Source organism: Budorcas taxicolor, chromosome 9, assembly GCF_023091745.1.
Source record: "Budorcas taxicolor isolate Tak-1 chromosome 9, Takin1.1, whole genome shotgun sequence".
Taxonomy (NCBI): domain Eukaryota; kingdom Metazoa; phylum Chordata; class Mammalia; order Artiodactyla; family Bovidae; genus Budorcas; species Budorcas taxicolor.
In genome coordinates, this window is record NC_068918.1 from 16,121,499 (window position 1) to 16,142,754 (window position 21,256).

The window sequence follows — 21,256 nt, forward strand, 5'->3', positions numbered from 1 at the left end:
AAAGACTCAGTTTGAGCAGAAATAATTCAATTGTTGAACTAGAATATTCATCCTATATGTCAAAATGACACTTTTCTTGAATCAGGGTCTTTTGAAAAAGAAATGTATCACAAAAAGGATATATTCTAATATTTTTCATCCCTATTGAATTAGAGCAGAAATTAACCTGCTAAATGGAAAGCTACCATCACATAGCATGTTGTATAAAATGAACATACACATGGAAATTAATCAAAACAAGCACAACATCAGCATCATAGCAGTGTCATGCTTAAAATGAACTTGAATTTTTATTCTGCCTTGAGGATACACAGATTGTTTTGTTTTAATGGCTTCCAGCCATCTCTATTACATAGCATAAAGGCTCAAAGGGAAAAGCAGATTTTAGTCCTCAGAATAACATCTATAAGGAAGGAGTTTAAAAGTGCTGATGAAGCAGATGTTGTTGGGTTAGTCTGTCTGCTTCATAGTTGGGCTTAAGTCATTGTGGGACAAATATTCAACTATTGGCATGATTGTCTGGACATTATCTAAGACCTGGATTAAAAAAAAAAAACAACAGTGAATCTTGAGCATCTCTGAGGATGCATTTTAAATGACAGGCATAGCCTGGAGAAGAGGGCAACGAGGGATGAGACGGTTGGAAGGCATCACTGATTCAATGAGCATAAACATGGACAAATTCCGGGAGATAGTGAGAGACAGGGAAGCCTGGCATGCTGCAGTCCATTGGGTTGCAAAGAGTTGGACACAACTTGGCCACTGAACAACAACAAATAGCTTGTTTAAAAGAATTCCTTGGTAGATTTACTAACAGAGAAATTAAATCTGGTATTACAAGGCAATAAGTTCAACTAATAATTGAAAACTAAGAATCGGATAAATTCTTGGAGGCATATGGACTCTCACTGGTCGGCAACTTGTCTTTCTCTGCAAACTCAGCCTCTGAATTTGGAGTGAGAAATAAAGGCTCAAGCATGCTTCTGTCACATAGCTACTATGTGACCTTCATTAAATCATTTAACTTTCTGATCCTAGGTTTCCTCATTACTGAAATGGAAATCATAATAATAATTGTTCTGTCTAATTCATGGGTCTGTTCAATATCAAATGAGGTAATGAATGTAAAAGTATTTCATAGCTGCAAACAATAGGGAAAATTTTGTTCACTGTATTAAGAATGAATTCAGGTACATTTTGTGCAAAACCTTTTACGGACATTTGAGAAGAAATAAGAAGGCTAGAATTTTGATTTGAAGTTGGAACACCTATGTTCAAATTCAAGCATTGAGAAAACCTAGTTCTGTTATAAGGAGCAAGTTACTAGATTTAAACCTCCATTTTTGTATATCTAACTACTACTACTTGCCTATTAGAGTTAATAATACCACTTGCCTATTAGATTGTCTGAAGATGAAATGACACCATATAAATAAAAACACTGTCTAACATTACTGCTATTATGGTCATTATCTTTCAAAAAGTCTCTTTTGATGATCAAAGACTAAGAAAATTCCTAACCAACATGGAACTCACTTAACTAGATCTGGTTTCACACCCTCCCTTTGTTCAAATTGCTTCTCCAGTGCAAATTAATTCTTTTTGGAAATTGTAAATCTTCTACCAGGAACTTTGTGTTTTGTTTCTTTTTCTTTATATGTGGTGGCAGAATAATTTTTGGATGATTTACCGAATTTTTAAGGATAATTTAAGAAAACACAATAACTGACAAAGTTGTTATGTTAATGGACTAAAGAATCAAACAAACTGGCAGAGCAGAAGAATCTCTGGCAACAGTGTGTGTTTCTGGGATGCCATCCTCCAACAGCTTGATGTGAAGTACGCAGGACAAGGTTAGAGAGTGAAGTCAACTGGATTCTAGCTTGGATCTGATACCAATTCACTGGGACTTTTTTCTAATTTGCAAACAGAGCATTAGAGTGAATAGTAATAGGACCTTACTACTTTGACATTTACTTTAGCCCTTGAAGTCTCAGTAATTTGTAGATACTCAGTGGCAAAGAATCCGGCTGCCAGTGCAGGACCTGCAGGAGACACAGGTTTGATCCCTGGGAGGGGAAGATACCCTGGAGGAGAAAATGGCTACTGACTCCAGTATTAGTTTTTAAATTAATTAATTAATTTTAATTGGAGGCTAATTACTTTACAATATTGTAGTGGTCTTTGCCATACATTGACATGAATTAGCCACAGGTATACATGTGTCCCCCCATCCCAAACCTCCCTCCCACATCCCTTCCCATCCCATTCCTCTGAGTTGTCCCAATGCACCAGCTTTCGGTGCCCTGTTTCATGCATTGAACTTGGATTGGTCATCTATTTCACATATGGTAATATACATGTTTCAATGCTGTTCTCTCAAATCATTCCACTCTCACCTTCTCCTACAGAGTCCAAAAGTCTGTTCTTCATATCTGTGTGTCTCTTTTGCTATCTCACATATAGGGTCATTTTTACCATCTTTTTAAACTCCATATATATGCATTAATATACTGTATTGGTGTTTTTCTTTCTAACTTACTTCACTCTGTGTAATAGGTTCCAGTTTCATCCACCTCATTAGAACTGACTCAAATGCATTCTTTAATAGTTGAGTAATATTCCATTATATATATGTATCACAACTTTCTTATCCATTCGCCCACCAATGGACTTCTAGATTGGTTCCATGTCCTAGCTATTGTAAACAGTACTGTGATGAACACTGGGGTACACATGTCTCTTTAAATTCTAGATTACTCAATGTGTATGCCCAGCAGTGGGATTGCTGGGTCATATGGGAGTTCTATTTTCAGTTTTTTAAGAAACCTCCACAGTGTTCTCCATAGTGACTGTACTAGATTGCATTCCCACCAACAGCATAAAAGAGACCCTTTTCTCCACACCCCCTCCAGCATCTGTAGACATTTTGATAGCAGCCATTCTGAGCAGCTTAAGATGGTTTTGATTTTTATTTCTCTGATAATGAATGATGTTGAGCATCTTTTTATGTTTTTGTTAGCCATCTGTATGTCGCTGGAGAAATGTCTGCTTAGTTCTTTGGTCCATTTTTGGTTGGGTCATTAATTTTTCTGGTATTGAGCTGCATGAGCTGCTTGTATATTTTTCAAATAAATTCTTTGTCAGTTGCTTCGTTTGCTATTTTTTTTTCCCCATTCTGAAGGCTGTCTTTTTGCTTATAGTTTCCTTCATTGTTCAAAACTTTTAAGTTTAATTAGGTCCCATTTGTTTATTTTTGCTTTTATTTCTGTTGTTCCAGGAGGTGGGTAATAGAGGATCTTGCTGTGCTTTATTTCAGAGAGTGTTCTATATTTTCCTCTAGGAGTTTTACAGTTTCTGGTCTTCCATTTAAATCTCTATTCCATTTTGAGTTTATTTTTGTGTACAGTGTTAGAAAGTGTTCTAGTTTCATTCTTTTACAGGTGGTTGACCAGTTTTCTCAGCACCACTTGTTAAAGAGATTGTCTTTTCTCCATTATGTATCTTTGCCTCCTTTGTCAAAGATAAGGTGTCCATAGGTGCATGGATTCATCTCGGGGCTTTCTGTTTTGTTCCATTGATTTGTATTTCTGTCTTTGTGTCAGAACCATACTGTCTTGATGACTGTTGCTTTGTAATATAGTCTGAAGTCTGGTAGGTTGATTCCTCCAGTTCCATTTTTCTTTATCAAGATTGCTTTGGCTATTCGAGGTTTTTTGCATTTCCATACAAATTGTAAAATTATTTGCTCTAGTTCTGTGAAAATACCATTGGTAGCTTCACTCCAGTACTTTTGCCTGGAAATCCCATGGATGGAGGATCCTGGTAGGCTGCAGTTCATGGGGTCACTAGGAGTCAGACACGACTAAGCGACTTCATTGTCACTTTTCACTTTCATGCATTGGAGAAGGAAATGGCAACCCACTCTAGGTGTTCTTGCCTGGAGAATCCCAGGGACGGGGGAGCCTGATGGGCTGCTGTCTCTGGGGTCGCACAGAGTCGGACATGACTGAAGAGACTTAGCAGCAGTAGCAGCAGCAGCTTGATATGGATTGCATTGAATCTATAGATTGCTTTGGATATTATACTAATTTTCACTATATTGATTCTTCTGACCCATGAACATGGTATATTTCTCCATCTATTTGTGTCATCTTTGATTTTGTTCATCAGTGTTTTATAATTTTATTTATACAGGTTCTTTGTTTCTTTGAGTAAATTTATTCCTAAGTACTTTATTCTTTTCATTGCAATGATGAATGGGATTTTCCCCTTAATTTCTCTTTCTGTTTTCTCATTGTTAGTGTAGAGGGATGCAAGGGATTTCTGTGTATTACTTTTATATCCTGACACTTTACTATATTCATTGATTAGCTCTAGTAATTTTCTGGTGGAGTATTTAGGGTTTTCTATGTAGGGGATCATGTCATCTGTGAACAGTGAGTTTTACTTCTTCTTTTCCAGTCTGGATTACTTTTATTTATTTTTCTTCTCTGATTGCTGTGGCTAAAACTTCCAAAACTATGTTGGATAGTAGTAATGAGAGTGTACACCCTTATCTTGTTTCTGACTTTAGGGGAAATGCTTTCATTTTTTCATCATTGAGAATAATGTTTACTGTGGGTGTATCATATATGGCTTTTATTATGTTGAGGTATGTTCCTTCTATGCCTGTTTTCTGGAGAGTTTTTTTTTTTTTTTTAATCATAAGTGGATGTCGAATTTTGTCAAAGGCTTTCTCTGCATCTATTAAGATAATCATATGGTTTTTATCTTTCAGTTTGTTAGTGTGGTGCATCACATTGGTTGATTTGTGAATATTGAAGAATCCTTGCATCCCTGGGATAAAACCCACTTGGTCATGATGCATGATGTTTTTAATATGTTGCTGCATTCTGTTTGCTAGAATTTTGTTGAAGATTTTTGCATCTATGTTCATCAGTGATATTGGCCTGTAGTTTTCTTTTTTGTGGCATCTTTGTCTGGTTTTAGTATTAGCATGATGGTGGCCTCATAGAATGAGTTTTGCAGTTTACCTTCCTCTGTAATTTTCTGGAAGAGTTTGAGTAGGATAGATGTTAGCTCTTCTCTAAATTTTTGGTAGAATTTAGCTGTGAAGACTTATGGTCCTGGGCTTTTGTTTGTTGGCAGATTTTTTATTACAGTTTCGATTTCCATGCTTGTGATGGATCTATTAAGATTTTCTATTTCCTCTTGGTTCAATTTTGGAAGGTTATAGTTTTCTAAGAATTTATCCATTTCTTCCAAGTTGTCTGTTTTATTGGCATATAGTTGCTGATCAGTTCAGTTCAGTTCAGTCGCTCAGTCATATCCGACTCTTTGAGACCCCATGAATTGCAGCACGCCAGGCCTCCCTGTCCATCACCAACTCCCGGAGTTCAGTCAGACTCATGTCCATCTAGTCAGTGATGTCATCCAGCCATCTCATCCTCTGTCGTCCCCTTCTCCTCCTGCCCCCAATCCCTCCCAGCATCAGAGTCTTTTCCAATAAGTCAACTCTTCACATGAAGTGGCCAAAGTACTGGAGTTTCAGCTTTAGCATCATTCCTTCCAAAGAAATCCCAGGGCTGATCTCCTTCAGAATGGACTGGTTGGATCTCCTTGCAGTCCAAGGGACTCTAAAGAGTCTTCTCCAACACCACAGTTCAAAAGCATGAATTCTTCGGTGCTCAGCCTTCTTCACAGTACAACTCTCACATGCATACATGACCACAGGAAAAACCATAGCCTTGACTAGATGGCCTTAGTCAGCAAAGTAATGTCTCTGCTTTTGAATATGCTATCTAGGTTGGTCATAACTTCTCTTCCAAGGAGTAAGTGTCTTTTAATTTCATGGCTGCAGTCACCATCTGCAGTGATTTTGGAGCCCCCCAAAATAAAGTCTGACACTGTTTCCACTGTTTCCCCATCTAGTAGTCTTTTATAATCCTTTGTGTTTCTGCGTTATCTGTTGTGATTTCTCCATTTTCATTTCTAATTTTGTTGATTTGATTCTTCTCCCTTTTTTCCTTGATGAGTCTGGCTAATGGGTTGTCTATTTATCTTCTCAGAAAACCAGCTTTTAGTTCTGTTGATTTTTGCTATAGTCTCATTTGTTTCTTTTTCATTTATTTCTACTCTGATTTTTATTATTTCTTGTCTTCTACCTCCTTTGGGGTTCTTCGTTTCTTCTCTTTCTAGTTTCTTTAGGGTTGCTGCTGCTGCTAAGTTGCTTCAGTCATGTCCGACTCTGTGTTACCCCATAGACGGCAGCCCAGCAGGCTCCCCTGCCCCTGGGATTCTCCAGGCAAGAACACTGGAGTGGGTTGCCATTTCCTTCTCCAGTGCATGAAAGTGAAAAGTGAACGTGGAGTCACTCAGTCGTGTCTGACTCTTAGCGACCCCATGGACTGCAGCCCACCAGGCTCCTCTGTCCATGGGGTTTTCAGGCAAGAGTACTGGAGTGGGGTGCCATTGCCTTCTCCATTCTTTAGTTGTAAAGTTAGGTAATTTATTTGATTTCTCTCTTGTTTCTTGAGGTAAGCTTGTATTACTATGAACCTTTCTCTTAGCACTGCTTTTACTGAATCCCATAGGTTTTGGGTAGTCTGTTTTTCATTTTCATTTGTTTCTATGCATATTTTGATTTCCTTTTTGATTTCTTTCATGATCTGTTGGTTTTTCAGAAGTGTGTTGTTCAGCTTCCATATTTTTGTATTTTAATAGCTTTTCCCCCCCCTATAGTTGACATCTAATCTTACTGCATTGTGATCAGAAAAAAATTCTTGAAAGGATTTTAATTTCTTTGAATTTACCAAGGCTAAACTTATGGCCCAGGATGTGATCTATCCTGGAGAATGTTCTGTGTGCACTTGAAAAAAAGGTGAAATTCATTGTTTTGGGGTGAATGTCCTATAGAGATCAAATAGGTCTAACAGGTCCATTGTATCACTTAAAGCTTGTCTTTCCTTGCTAATTTTCTGTTTTGTTGATCTATCCAAAGGTGTGAGTGGGGTATTAAAGTCTCCCACTGTTATTGTGTTACTGTTAATTTCCCCTTTCATACATGTTAAGCATTTGCCTTATATACTGAGGTGCTTCTATGTTGGGCACATATATATTTATAATTGTTCTATTTTCTTCTTGGATTGATCCTTTGATCATTATGTAGTGTCCTTCATTGTTTCTTTTCACAGTCTTTATTTGAAAGTCTGTTTTATCTGATGTGAGCATTGCTACTCCTGTTTTTTTTTTTTTTTTTTCCTTTTGGTCTGCATTTGCATGAAATATCCTTTTCTAACCCTGCATCTTCAGTCTGCATGTGTTCCTTGGTTTGAGCCTGGTCTCTTGTAGACAGCATATAGAGGGGTCTTGTTTTGGTATCCATTCAGCCAGTCTTTGTATTTTGGTTGGGGCATTGAACCCATTTACATTTAACATAATCATTGATAAGTATGGTCCCATTGCCATTTTCTTTGTTGTTTTGGGTTCGATTTTATAAACCTTTTTTGTGTTTCCTGTCTAGAGATGATCCTTTAGCATTTGTTGAAGAGCTGGTTTGGTGGTACTGAATTCTCTCAGCTTTTGCTTATCTATAAAGCTTTTGATTTCTCCTTCATATCTGAATGAGATCCTTGCTGGGTATAGTAATTGGGTTTTAGGTTTTTCTCTTTCATCACTTTAAGTATGCCTTGCCATTCCCTTCTGGCCTGAAGAGTTTCTATTGAGAGATCAGCTGTTATCCTTATCCTTATAGGGATCCCCTTGTGTGTTAGTTGTTGCTTTTCCCTTGCTGCTTTTAATATTTGTTCTTTGTGTTTGATCTTTGTTAGTTTGATTAATATGTGTCTTGGGGTGTTTTGTCTTGGGTTTATCCTGTTTGGAATTCTCTGGGTTTTTTGGACTTGGGTGGCTATTTCCTTCCCCATTTTAGGGAATTTTTCAACTATTATCTCCTCAAGTATTTTCTCATGCCCTTTCTTTTTGTCTTATTCTTCTGGGACACTGAGGATTAGAATGTTGGGGTTTTTAACATTGTCCCAGAGGTCTCTGAGATTGTCCTCATTTCCTTTCATTCTTTTTTCTTTTTTCTGCTCTGCTTCATTTATTTTCACCATTCTATCTTCCACCTCACTTATCCTCTTTTCTACCTCAGTTATTATACTGTTGATTCCCTCCAGAGTGCTTTTGATCCCAGTTATTGCATTATACATTATTGACGACTCTTCTTTATTTCTTCTAGGTCCTTGTTAAACATTTCTTGCATCTTCTCAATCCTAGTGGCTCATCAAGTTTTCCTGGTTGGCGGAGTTTGGGGTCTATGTTATGATGGGTGGAGCTGGATCTCTTCTCTCTGGAGTGCAATGAAGTGTCCAGTAGTAAGTTTTGAGGTGTCTATGGGTTTGGCATGGCTTTGGGCAGCCTGTCTTTTAATGCTCAAGGGTGTGTTCCTGCTTTGCTGGAGAATTAGTGTGATATATCTTGCACTGGAAAATTGTTGCCTCCTGGATGGAGCTTGGTTTTAGTGTGGGTATGGAGACTTTCAGGTGAGCTTTTTCCTATTAATGTTCCCTGGGATCAGGAGTTCTCTGATGTTCTCAAGTTCTGGAGTTAAGCCTTATGCTTCTGGCTTTCAGTCCTTCTCTTACAGTAGACTCAAGACTTCTCCATCCATACAGCACAGATGATAAAACATCTAGGTTAATGGTGAAACAATTCTCCACAATGAGGAACACCCAGAGAGATTCATAGAGTTACATAGAGTAGAGGGGCTTCCCTGGTGGTGCAGAGGTTAAAGCATCTGTCTGCAATGTGGGAGACCTGGGTTAGATCCCTGGGTCAGGAAGATCCCCTGGAGAAGGAAATGGCAACCCACTTCAGTATTCTTGCCTGGAGAATCCCTGGATGGACGAGCTTGGTGGGCTACAGTCCACGGGTCGCAGAGTTGGACACGACTGAGCGACTTCACTTTACATAGAGTAGAGAAGAGGGAAGAAGGAGATAGAGGTGACCCAAAGAGGGGGAGTCAAAAGGGGAGAGAACAATCTAGCCAGTAATCATTTCCCTAAGTATTCTTTACAGCCCAGAACACCCAGAGAGATTCACAGAGTTAAGCAGAGAAGAGAAGGTGAGGAATGAGATAGAGGTGACCTGGGGGAGAAAAGGGAGTGTCAAAAGGGAAGAGAGCAATCAAGACAGTAATCACATCCCTAAGTGAAAATGGATACTGAAGATTAGATTCTTAAAGGTACAAAATTGATAACAAGTACCAAAAAGAAATTGTTTTTACTTTGGCTCTATCCCTTCATTCTTTCTGGAGTTATTTCTCCACTGATCTCCAGTAGCATATTGGGCACCTACTGACCTGGGGAGTTCCTCTTTCAGTATCCTATCATTTTGCCTTTTCATACTGTTCATGGGGTTCTCAAGGCAAGAATACCGAAGTGGCTTGCCATTCCCTTCTCCAGTGGACCACGCTCTGTCAGACCTCTCCACCATGACCCGCCTGTCTTGGGTTGCCCCACAGGCATGGCTTGGTTTCATTGAGTTAGACAAGGCTGTGGTCCCAGTGCGATTAGATTGACCAGCCTTCTGTGAGTATGGTTTCAGTGTGTCTGCCCTCTGATGCCCTCTTGCAACACCTACCATCCTACTTGGGCCTCTCTCACCTTGGGCATGGGGTATCTCCTCATGGCTTCTCCAGCAAAGCACAGTCGCTGCTCCTTACCTTGGACGAGGGGTATCTCCTTACCACCACCGTTCCTGACCTTCAACGTGGGATAGCTCCTCTAGGCCCTCCTGTGCCTGCGCAGCCACTGCTCCTCAGGATGCTCCGACAGAATGATCTCTGTTCGTCTCCAAGGCAAACCATTCAATATCACAGTTATCCAAGTCTATGCCCCAACCAGTAATGCTGAAGAAGCTGAAATTGAATGGTTCTGTGAAGACCTACAAGGGCTTTTAGAACTAACACCCAAAAAAGATGTCCTTTTCATTATAGGGGATTGGAATGCAAAAGTAGGAAGTCAAGAAACACCTGGAGTAACAGGCAAATTTGGCCTTGGAATGCAAAATGAAGCAGGGCAAAGACTAATAGAGTTTTGCCAAGAAAATGCACTGGTCATAGCAAACATCCTCTTCCAATAACACAGGAGAAGACTCTACACATGCACATCACCAGATGGTCAACACCGAAATCAGATTGATTATATTCTATGCAGCCAAAGATGGAGAAGCTCTATACAGTCAACAAAAACAAGACCAGGAGCTGACTGTGGTTCAGATCATGAATGCCTTATTACCAAATTCAGACTTAAATTGAAGAAAGTACGGAAAACCACTAGACCATTCAGGTATGACCTAAATCAAATCCCTTATGATTATGCAGTGGGAGTGAGAAATAGATTTAAAGGCCTAGATCTGATAGATAGAGTGCCTGATGAACTATGGAATGAGGTTCATGACATTGTACAGGAGACAGGGATCAAGACCATCCCCATGGAAAAGAAATGCAAAAAAGCAAAATGGCTGTCTGGGGAGGCCTTACAAATAGCTGTGAAAAGAAGAGAGGCAAAAAGCAAAGGAGAAAAGAAAAGATATAAGCACCTGAATGCAGAGTTCCAAAGAATAGCAAGAAGAGATAAGAAAGCCTTCTTCAGGGATCAATGCAAAGAAATAGAGGAAAACAACAGAATGGGAAAGACTAGAGATCTCTTCAAGAAAATTAGAGATACCAAGGGAATATTTCTTGCAAAGATGGGCTTGATAAAGGACAGAAATGGTATGGACCTAACAGAAGCAGAAGATATTAAGAAGAGGTGGCAAGAATACACAGAAGAACTGCACAAAAAAGATCTTCACGACCCAGATAATCATGATGATGTGATCACTAATCTAGAGCCAGACATCCTGGAATGTGAAGTCAAGTGGGCCTTAGAAAGCATCACTACGAACAAAGCTAGTGGAGGTGATGGAATTCCGGTTGAGCTGTTTCAAATCCTGAAAGATGATGCTGTGAAAGTGCTGCACTCAATATGCCAGCAAGTTTGGAAAACTCAGCAGTGGCCACTACTGGAAAAGGTCAGTTTTCATTCCAATCCCAAAGAAAGGCAATGCCAAAGAATGCTCAAACTACCGCACAATTGCACTTATCTCACATGCTAGTAAAGTAATGCTCAAAATTCTCCAAGCCAGGCTTCAGCAATACGTGAACCATGAACTCCCTGATGTTCAAGCTGGTTTTAGAAAAGGCAGAGGAACCAGAGATCCAATTGCCAACATCTGCTGGATCATGGAAAAAGCAAGAGAGTTCCAGAAAAACATCTATTTCTGCTTTATTGACTATACCAAAGCCTTTGACTGTGTGGATCACAATAAACTGTGGAAAATTCTGAAAGAGATTGGAATACCAGACCACCTAACCTGCCTCTTGAGAAATCTGTATGCAGGTCAGGAAACAACAGTTAGAACTGGACATGGAACAACAGACTGGTTCCAAATAGGAAAAGGAGTACGTCAAGGCTGTATGTTGTCACCCTGCTTATTTAACTTTTATATGCAGAGTACATCATGAGAAACGCTGGACTGGAAGAAGCACAAGCTGGAATCAAGATTGCCGGGAGAAATATCAATAACCTCAGATATGCAGATGACACCACCCTTATGGCAGAAAGTGAAGAGGAGCTAAAAAAGCCTTTTGCTGAAAGTGAAAGAGGAGAGTGAAAAAGTTGGCTTAAAGCTCAACATTCAGAAAAAGAAGATCATGGCATTTGGTCCCATCACTTCATGGGAAAAAGATGGGGAAACTGGAAACGGTGTCAGACTTTTTTGGGGGGCTCCAGAATCACTGCAGATGGTGACTGCAGCCATGAAATTAAAAGATGCTTGCTCCTTGGAAGAAAAGTTATGACCAACCTAGGTAGTATATTCAAAAGCAGAGACATTACTTTGCCGATTAAGGTCCGTCTAGTCAAGGCTATGGTTTTTCCTGTGGTCATGTATGAATGTGAGAGTTGGACTGTGAAGAAGGCTGAGTGCTGAAGAACTGATGCTTTTGAACTGTGGTGTTGGAGAAGACTCTTGAGAGTCCCTTGAGTCCCAGTCCATTCTGAAGGAGAGCAGTCCTGGGTGTTCTTTGGAAGGAATGATGCTAAAGCTGAAGCTCCAGTCCTTTGGCCACCTCATGAGAAGAGTTGACTCATTGGAAAAGACTCTGATGCTGAGAGGGATTGGGGGCAGGAGGAAAAGGGGACGACTGAGGATGAGATGGCTGGATGGCATCACGGACTCGATGGACGTGAGTCTGAACTCCGGGTGAAGGTGATGAACAGGGAGGCCTGGCGTGCTGCGAATCATGGGGTTGCAAAGAGTTGGACACGACTGAGCGACTGAACTGAATTGAACTGAACCAAAAAGAAAAGATTAAAAATCTAGACTAAAGGTTCTACTCTCAAAAATACAGTAAAAAAAATACAAAACAAAATCAATAACAAAAATTTTAATATATATATATGTGTATATATATATATATATGAAATTTGCTTCAAAAATTGGCTCTTTTTTTGCAAGGTAATAGTTGTTTATAAAAATGAAAATTAAAAGAGTAATAAAGAACTTAAATTTTAAAAAAGTTAAAAAGTGGTGATAGTAAAAATATATCTAGGAGTTTTTCTGGAGCTGTTGTGGGTAGTGTGGGGTCAGTTCAGTTTCAGATAGTTCCTTGCTCCAGCTTGTATTTATTCTCAAAATCTATAGGCCCCCTCCAATGCACTTTCAATGTTAACTACAGCGTTTTAATATGTTGCACCTGTCACTTCCAGAGCGGTTCCCTCTTCTATGTTTATTTTGGCTTCCTTTGTTTGCAAGCCTTTTCAGTGTCTAATTTCCCCCCTGACACAAGGGGACAAAGGTGGTCACTTATTTAGGCCCACTAGTTCAGTTGTGTGGTGGGGAGGGAGGGACACTGCAAACAAATATCATAGGTGTGTGGGGGGAGTGTTTGCATTGTATGGACTACACTGGGTTTGTCACAGCTCAGGGTGGCATGTGCTTCCCAGGTCTACCCTGCTCAGGCTCTAGGGTGCTCTGCAAGAGCACTATCCCAAGTGGACTCTGCATTTCATGCACTTCCTAGGTCTAAGCCGCTCAGGTTCTCGGGTACTCCGCAAGGGCACAGACCTGGTTGGGCTTGCATTTTGTGCCCTTCCCAGGTCCGAGTAGCTCAGGCAACCAGGTGCTTGGTGAGTTCACCCTCCCAGGTGGGCCGTGCATCTTAGTCACCTCCCCAGTCCTGGCTGCTCGGTTTCCTGGGTGCACCATGAGATCACTGTCTCAGCTGTGCTGTGTGTCTCTCTGAGGGGCTGATCTCAGGCTGCAACCCTCCTGGCAGATGTCAACCATCTGGATCCCAGGTGGTTAGCAACTGGAACCTGCTCACAGTTTGGTGGAAGATGCCATCTCTGGGGCCGAGATTGGGGCAGCCCCTTGTCTTCTGGCTCTGGCTGTCCTCACTTGCCTCTCTGCCTCCGGCTGGGGGGTGGGGGGTGGGGTGGTGGGCTTTATGCAGCTGGCCAGCTTTTCTTTGGTGTTCGCTCAATCCTTTGTTCTGTGAGTGTGCCAGGCTGCGCGTTAGAGCCTTTCGCAGAAAAGTTCTCTCTCGCTCTCTCTCTTTTTTTTTTTTGTCTCTCTGGTAATCCCTCAGTTTTGGCTGCTATCTCAATTTAGCTCCCTCAGATTGTCTTCAGGGCATTCAGGTCTGGTCCTTAGCCTAAGGACCGATGATGCAGCCTGTGCCTCCGTGCCCAGCCCCGCTTGCTAGTGCTGGACTCGAGCGTCTGGGCTACTTCTCTGCTGGCAGTTGTGGCTAGGTGTGTATTCTGTGTGTGTGTTTTTTTTTTCCCCTCTCCTAGTTATGTTGCCCACTGAGATTCCAGAAATCCCCACAGACCTGCCTGTGAGAGGGTTTCCTACTGCGTGGACACTTCTCCTTCACGACTCCCTCCCCAGGGTGGGTGTCCATTCCTAACTCTTCTGTCTCTCCTTTACGTCTTTCATATTTTGTCCTACCTCCTTTTGAAGACAACGGGCTGCCTTTCTGGGTGCCTGGTGTCTTGGCGGCATTCAGAAGTTGTTTTGTGGAAGTTGCTCAACATTCAAATAATCTTTTGATTAATTTGTGGGGGAGAAAGTGGTCTCCCCCTCCTATTCCTCTGCCATCTTGGGACTGTCCCCTTCAATTCCAGTATTATTGCCTGGGAAATTTCAAGGACAGAGGAGGCTGGTGGGCTACAGTCCATAGCGTCTCAAAGAATTGGACATGACTTAGTGACTGAGTATACTCACACACACACACACACACACACACACACACACTGATAAAAGGGCTCTGACTGTTCTTATTGATCAATGTAGTTCAGCTAAAACGCAGAGCTATTTAATTGGGAGTTAAAACTTTTGAAGTTGTTGTTTGACAGGGCTTTACTTTTGACTCTGAGAATTTACTTTTCAAAACTGCTTGAAAAGTCATAGTGCTCTACTTAATAATATCCTCATGGTAAGAAAAACTCATGTGGATTCCAAGGAAGTCCTGTGTAGTTCTAGAAAGAAACTTTAAATTCTGGCAGAATCTGGTTCAGTAAGTATGAACTCAGCCAGTTCAGTCACTCAGTCATGTCCAACTCTTTGTGGTCCAATGGACTATAGCATGCCAGTCTTCCCTGTCCATCACCAACTCCCAGAACTTGGTCAGACTCATGTACATCAAGTCAGTGATGCCATCCAACCATCTCATCCTCTGTCATCTCCTTCTCCCCTCAATCTTTCCCAACATCATCAGGGTCTTTTCTAATGTTTCAGCTCTTTGCTTCAGGTGGCCAAAGTATTAGAGTTTCAGCTTCAACATCAATCCTTCCAATGAACACCCAGGACTGATTTTCTTTAGGATTGACTGGTTTGATCTCCTTTCAGTCCAAGGGACTCTCAAGAGTCTTCTCCAACACCACAGTCCAAAAGCATCAGTTCTTCAACACTCAGCCTTCTTTATGGTCCAAAATTCATCTATGCAAATATATCTAAAATTAGTGATTACTTAAAAATGCAATTGCAGATATGCAAGAGTTAAATTCAGCAAAAGAATTTCTATTTCTTTTTGATATTATACAAGGGACATTGGTGGATATTTTTCATCTTAATACCCCAAATGTTAAGTTACACAAATACATTAGAAACATTTAAAAATAAAATCTAATTGAAAATTCTGTGAAATGAACATTTCTGTATTTTACAGTTTTAAATCCCTTCACAGTTTATATTTAAACTTTAATTTGATATCTTTTATCTTATTTGATTTGACCCCCCCCCCAAAAAAAAACTAAAACTTGGGTAGTTAATGATACTATTTTGGGGGGATAAAATTATGAGCTGAACTGTAGTTTTCCAAAAAAATTTAAAATAAACTACGTCAGTGTTTTAATCCACGATACTGAATAGTTGATGGGTATATGTAATGTAGTGTCTTGGTCATTCAATGGGGCTCCCCAGGTGGTGCTAGTGGTAAAGAACATGCCTGTCAATGCCAGAGATGTAAGAGTCACAGGTTTGATCCCTGGGTTAGGAAGATGCCCTGCAGGAGGGCACGGCAATCTACTCCAATATTCTTGCCTGGAGAATCCCATGGACAGAGGAGCCTGGAGGCTACAGTCCATGGGGTCACAAAGAGTCGGATATGACTGAAGCAACCTTGCATGCTTGGTCATTTAATATGCAACATTAAATTCCCAGGGCTTTTCTGGTGGCTCAGATGGAAAAGAATCTGTGCAATGTAGGAGACTCTGGTTCTATCCCTGGGTTGGGAGATTCCCTGGAGGAGGGTATGGCAACCCACTCCAGTTTTCTTGCCCAGAAAATCCCCATGGACAGAGGAACCTGGTGGGATACAGTCCATGGGGTTGCAAAAAGTCAAACATGACTGAGCAATTAAGCATAGCACAGCAAATTCCCAGAACCTTTACTTAAAGTTAGATCATCTAATATACTATTATTTCACTTTTTGCATAGCTTACAAGAAAAGACAATGACATCCTTAGTTGCCTAATTTAGATAAACATTTCAAATTTCAGAGGTACATACTGACTACAAAAGTATATGAGAACAAAAATATGAAATAAAGATAGATCTTCTGAGTTAAGCTTATGTATTCAATTTCAAATCCTTGCTTTTTGGGAAAAATGTGTGCCCTGTTATAAACAAGCATTAATTTGATATTATAGTGAATGAATATACAATAAATTATAATCTTCCAAAGCTTTCATCCTCTTATTAGTTACAATATCTAGGAAACTATGCTTAAAGTGTGGCTTAGAATATAGGAATAAATTACCATGTAAATATACCTTGCCTGTAAGCAATATCTGTTAGTGTCTAAACATATTCTACATGTAAAAAAATCTGATGCTCTTAAATTCTAAAAGGATATCTGGAAAAAGATAACTTTCAGTGCTTAAAATTATTTTATTCTCTCCAAGATATTTCTAAAATTTTTCTCAGTTACCATATAAAAAGAAAAGTAAATCTAGTGATTTAGTTTATTAGTATTATTCTTTCTGTTCTACTGATTTCTAATTTCCTTCAGCCTTACTGTTCACGAAAAAAGTAAGGCATGGAGTAAGGAAAGGCTCCCTTAGAAGCTTAGATAGTGAGTTTCCCCACCAAGAAGCAAACTTTCAAACATTACAATAATCATATTTGTGCCGAGTCGCTTCAGTCGTGTCTGACTCTTTGCGACCCTATGAACTATAGCCCACCAGGTTCCTCTGTCCTGCAGATTCTCCAGGCAAGAATATTGGAGTGGGTTCCCATGCCCTCCTCCAGGGGATCTTCCCAACCCAGGGATCGAACCCGAGTCTCTTAAGTCTTCTGCATTGGCAGGCACATTCTTTACCACTCGTGCCACCTGGGAAGCTCACAATAAAGAAAACAATAGTGATAACCCATTAACCATTGTTCAGTGAAGTTTGTGGAAAATAACAAGCTGGAAAAGTTGCCTCAGGTTGGCTTCCTCACTAATACTAAAACACCTACTAAAACTTCATGAACATAGGCAGTTATTTTTTGCTCAGTATCTCCCTGAAATGAATTACATATACCTACATACCTACATACATATATATTTACAAGCAAATACTTCGACAACTGAGACATAGAAAATTAAAGGATAAAACCTTTAATGCAGAATGTGTGGCCATTGGCCATAATATCAAAATATAATACTGGTATTGCTGTCCAATATTTAAAATATTTCATTCTATTGTATTTCACAATAAGAAAAATTCTTGGTTGTAGGTGTGTGTGTGTGTGTGCGCTCGTGTGTGTGCGTATGTGTGTGCACTCACACACTCAGTTGTGTCCAACTCTGTGACTCCATGGACTGTAACCTTCCAGGCTTCTCTATCCATGGATTTTCCCAGGCAAGAATGCTGGAGAGGGTTGCCATTGCCTTCTCCAGGCAATCTTCCCTACCCAGGCATTGAACCTGTCTGTCATGTCTCCTGCATTGGCAGGTGAGTTCTTTACCAGTTGAGCCAGCAGGGAAGGGGAAAATCAAATGCAAAAAGCACCCATCTCCTTCCAAGAGGTTTTTTGACAAAAGGAAAGAGAAGTGTTTCTGATAAATGACCCGCATGCTCTACAAGCTTTAAATGGAGAAGAGCAAATAGAAACAGAGTTTTACCTCAATGCTATACATAATCCACTTAAGTCAAGACCTACAGTTTAATTTCAAATCTTTGCCTTTTTAGAATTCTTAAGCTGTAACATGGTAACATGGTACAGTAAATTGTTGTTCAGGTATTATGGGGAATGAACATACAATAAATTATATACTGTTCCTTTTGGTGTTCCAAACCTCTAGGTCATTAAGATATAAGGAAATACATGTCTCTGGCATGATCATTGAAAATCAAGCTCTTAGCTCTTTTTTGAAAACTGATGGTTCATTATGTCTAATTGCCTCAGTGGGGTAAGGGCCTATTTACCATGATCTTCACACTACATAATGGTATCATCTCTTAAAAATATAACACTGCTTGTTTTGGGAATTTTGTACCAAGGTTAATAATGCAATACAAGGATTAATCAGATAAACTCTTGAAGATATTCAAAATCATTATGAATAAGATAAAATTCATTTGAATTACAAAATGTTCTCTTTTAATTCTGATTGAACAGGGGTCATACATTAATTATTGCTCACTTAATTTCATTTAACTAGCTTATTTCATGCTTTAGTTACATTATAGCCCATTCTACTTATATTTATATATGACCTCTTTGTGTATATTTAGTTCAGGAATAGGATAGTGGCTCTGCTTTTAAATTTATTTTACCTTGGTGACTGGTCTAGCAATTGATGGTTAGCAAATAACTCCTCTTCTCTGGCCAGAGATTGGATGTTGAATAGACAAACCTGACTTTGAGCTAATGTTACTGGGAGATTTGAATGCAGATTTCCAAAGAATAGCAAGGGGAGACAAGAAAACCTTCCTCAGTGATCATGCAAAGAAATAGAGGAAAACAATAGAATGGGAAAGACTAGAGATCTCTTCAAGAAAATTAGAGATACCAAGGGAACATTTCATGCAAAGATGGGCATAATAAAGGACAGAAATGGTATGGACCTAACAGAAGCAGAAGATAAGAAGAGGTGGCAAAAATACACAGAAGATCTACACAAAAAAGGTCTTCATGACCCAGATAATCACGATGGTATGATCACTCACCTAAAACCAGACATCCTGGAATGTGAAGTCAAGTGGGTCTTAAGAAGCATCACTATGAACAAAGCTAGTGTAGATGATGGAATTCCAGTTGAACTGTTTCAAATCCTAAAAGCTGTTGCTGTGAAAGTGCTGCACTCAATATGCCAGCAAATTTGAAAAACTCAGCAGTGGCCACGGGACTGGCAAAGGTCAGTTTTCCTTCCAATCCCAAAGAAAGGCAATGCCAGAGAATGCTCAAACTACTGCACAATTGCACTCATCTCACATACTAGTAAAGTAATGCTCAAAATTCTCCAAGCCAGCTTTGAACAGTATGTGAACTGTGAACTTCCAGATGTTCAAGCTGGATTTAGAAAAGGCAGAGGAACAGAGATCAAATTGCCAGCATCTCCTGGATCATTGAAAAAGCAAGAGAGTTCCAGAAAAACATTTATTTCTGCTTTATTGACTATGCCAAGCCTTTGACTGTGTGGATCACCACAAACTATGGAAAATTCTTAAAGTGATGGGAATACCAGACTAGCTGAGCTGTCTCTTGAGAAATCTGTATGCAGGTCAGGAAGCAACAGTTAGAACTGGACATGGAACAACAGACTGGTTCCAAACAGGAAAAGGAGTACATCAGGCTGTATATTGTCACTCTGCTTATTTAACTTATATGCAGAGTACATCATGAGAAACGTTGAGCTGGATGAAGCACAAGCTGGAATCAAGATTGCTGGGAGATATCTCAATAACCTCATATATGCAGATGACATCACCCTATGGCAGAAAGCGAAGAACTAGAGAGCCTCTTGATGAAAGTGAAAGAGGAGAGTGAAAAAGCTGGCTTAAATCTCAACATTCAGAAAATGAAGATCGTGGCATCCGGTCCCATCACTTTATGGGAAATAGATAGGGACACAGTGGAAAGAGTGTCAGACTTTATTTTCTTGGGCTCCAAAATCACTGAAGATGGTGACTGCAGCCATGAAATTAAAGGACACTTACTCCTTGGAAGAAAGGTTATGACCAAGCTAGACAGCATATTAAAAAGCAGAGACATTATTTTGCTAACAAAGGTCCATCTAGTCAAAGCTATGATTTTTCCAGTAGTCATGTACGGATATGAAAGTTGGACCATAAATAAAGCTGAATGCCAAAAAATTGATGGTTTTGAACTGTGGTGCTAAAGAAGACTCTTGAGAGCCCCTTGGACTGCAAGGAGATTCAACCACTCAATCCTAAAGGAAATCAGTCCTGAATATTCATTGGAAGGACTTATGCTGAAGCTGAAATTCCATACTTTGGCTATCTGATGTGAAGAACTGATTCATTTGAAAAGACCCTGATGCTGGGAAAGATTGAAGGTGGGAGGAGAAGGAGAAGAGGATGAGATGTTTGGACGGCATCACTGACTCGATGGACATATGCGTTTGAGTAAACCCCGGGTGTTGGTGATGGACAGGGAGGCCTGGCAGTGCTGCAGTCCACTGGGTCACATTGGGTCACAAAGAGTTGCACACGACTGAGCTACTGAGCTGAACTGAACTCCTGGGAGATGGCATTTGCTCATATCTTTGAAACAAAACCAGCATCTCTCCTGTTATTTTGTCTCTTCTCTCTCTTTCCTTTTTTCCCCTCTCCTTTACTGAATGTGATACATTTAAAAACACGCATTCCTGGGCTTTCCTGGTGGCTCAGTGGTAAAGAATCTGCATGCCAGTGCAGGAGACTTGGGCTTGATCCCTGATTCAGGACGATCTCACATGCCGTGGAGCAACTACACCCATTCACCATAACCTGCTCTAGAGCCCAGGAGCCACACCTACTAAAGCCCACATGCCCTAGCGCCTGTGCTCCATAACAAGAGAGACATCATCGTGCACTGCAGCTAGAGAATAGTCCCCGCTCTCTGCAACTAGAGAAAAGCCCGCATGGCAACTAAGACCCAACACAACCAAAAGTGAATAAATAAGTAATTTTTTTAAGAGACACATTTCCCAGTGCCTGGGAGTCACTGTATTATTATATGAAGGGAAGAAAAATTTATACTTAGGAAGCAAGTTATGATATTGTTAAGAACAAAAGACATATAAAACAAATGATTAATACCACTCTATGAAGAAATAAAAGAAAAACATAAAAGTGTGGCTGTTATTATTTATGTAGATTTACTTAGATCAGGGCTTCCCTGGTGGTTCAGACAGTAAAGAATCTGCCTGCAATGTATGAGACCTAGGTTTGGTCCCCGGGTTGGGAAGATCCACTGGAGAAGGAAATGGCAACCCACTCCAGGATTCTTGCCTAGAGAATTTCCTGGTCAGAGGAGCCTGAGGGGCTAGAGTCTACAGAGTCGCAAAGAGTTTGACATGACTGAGTGACCAACAGTTTCACTTTCTTTACTTAGATGAAGACTTGAATTGTTTCCTTAAAAATACATTTAATTTGAATAATGGATAAAAATGGAGCTAAAGCAATTGTAGGAAAGTGAAAGATGAAAA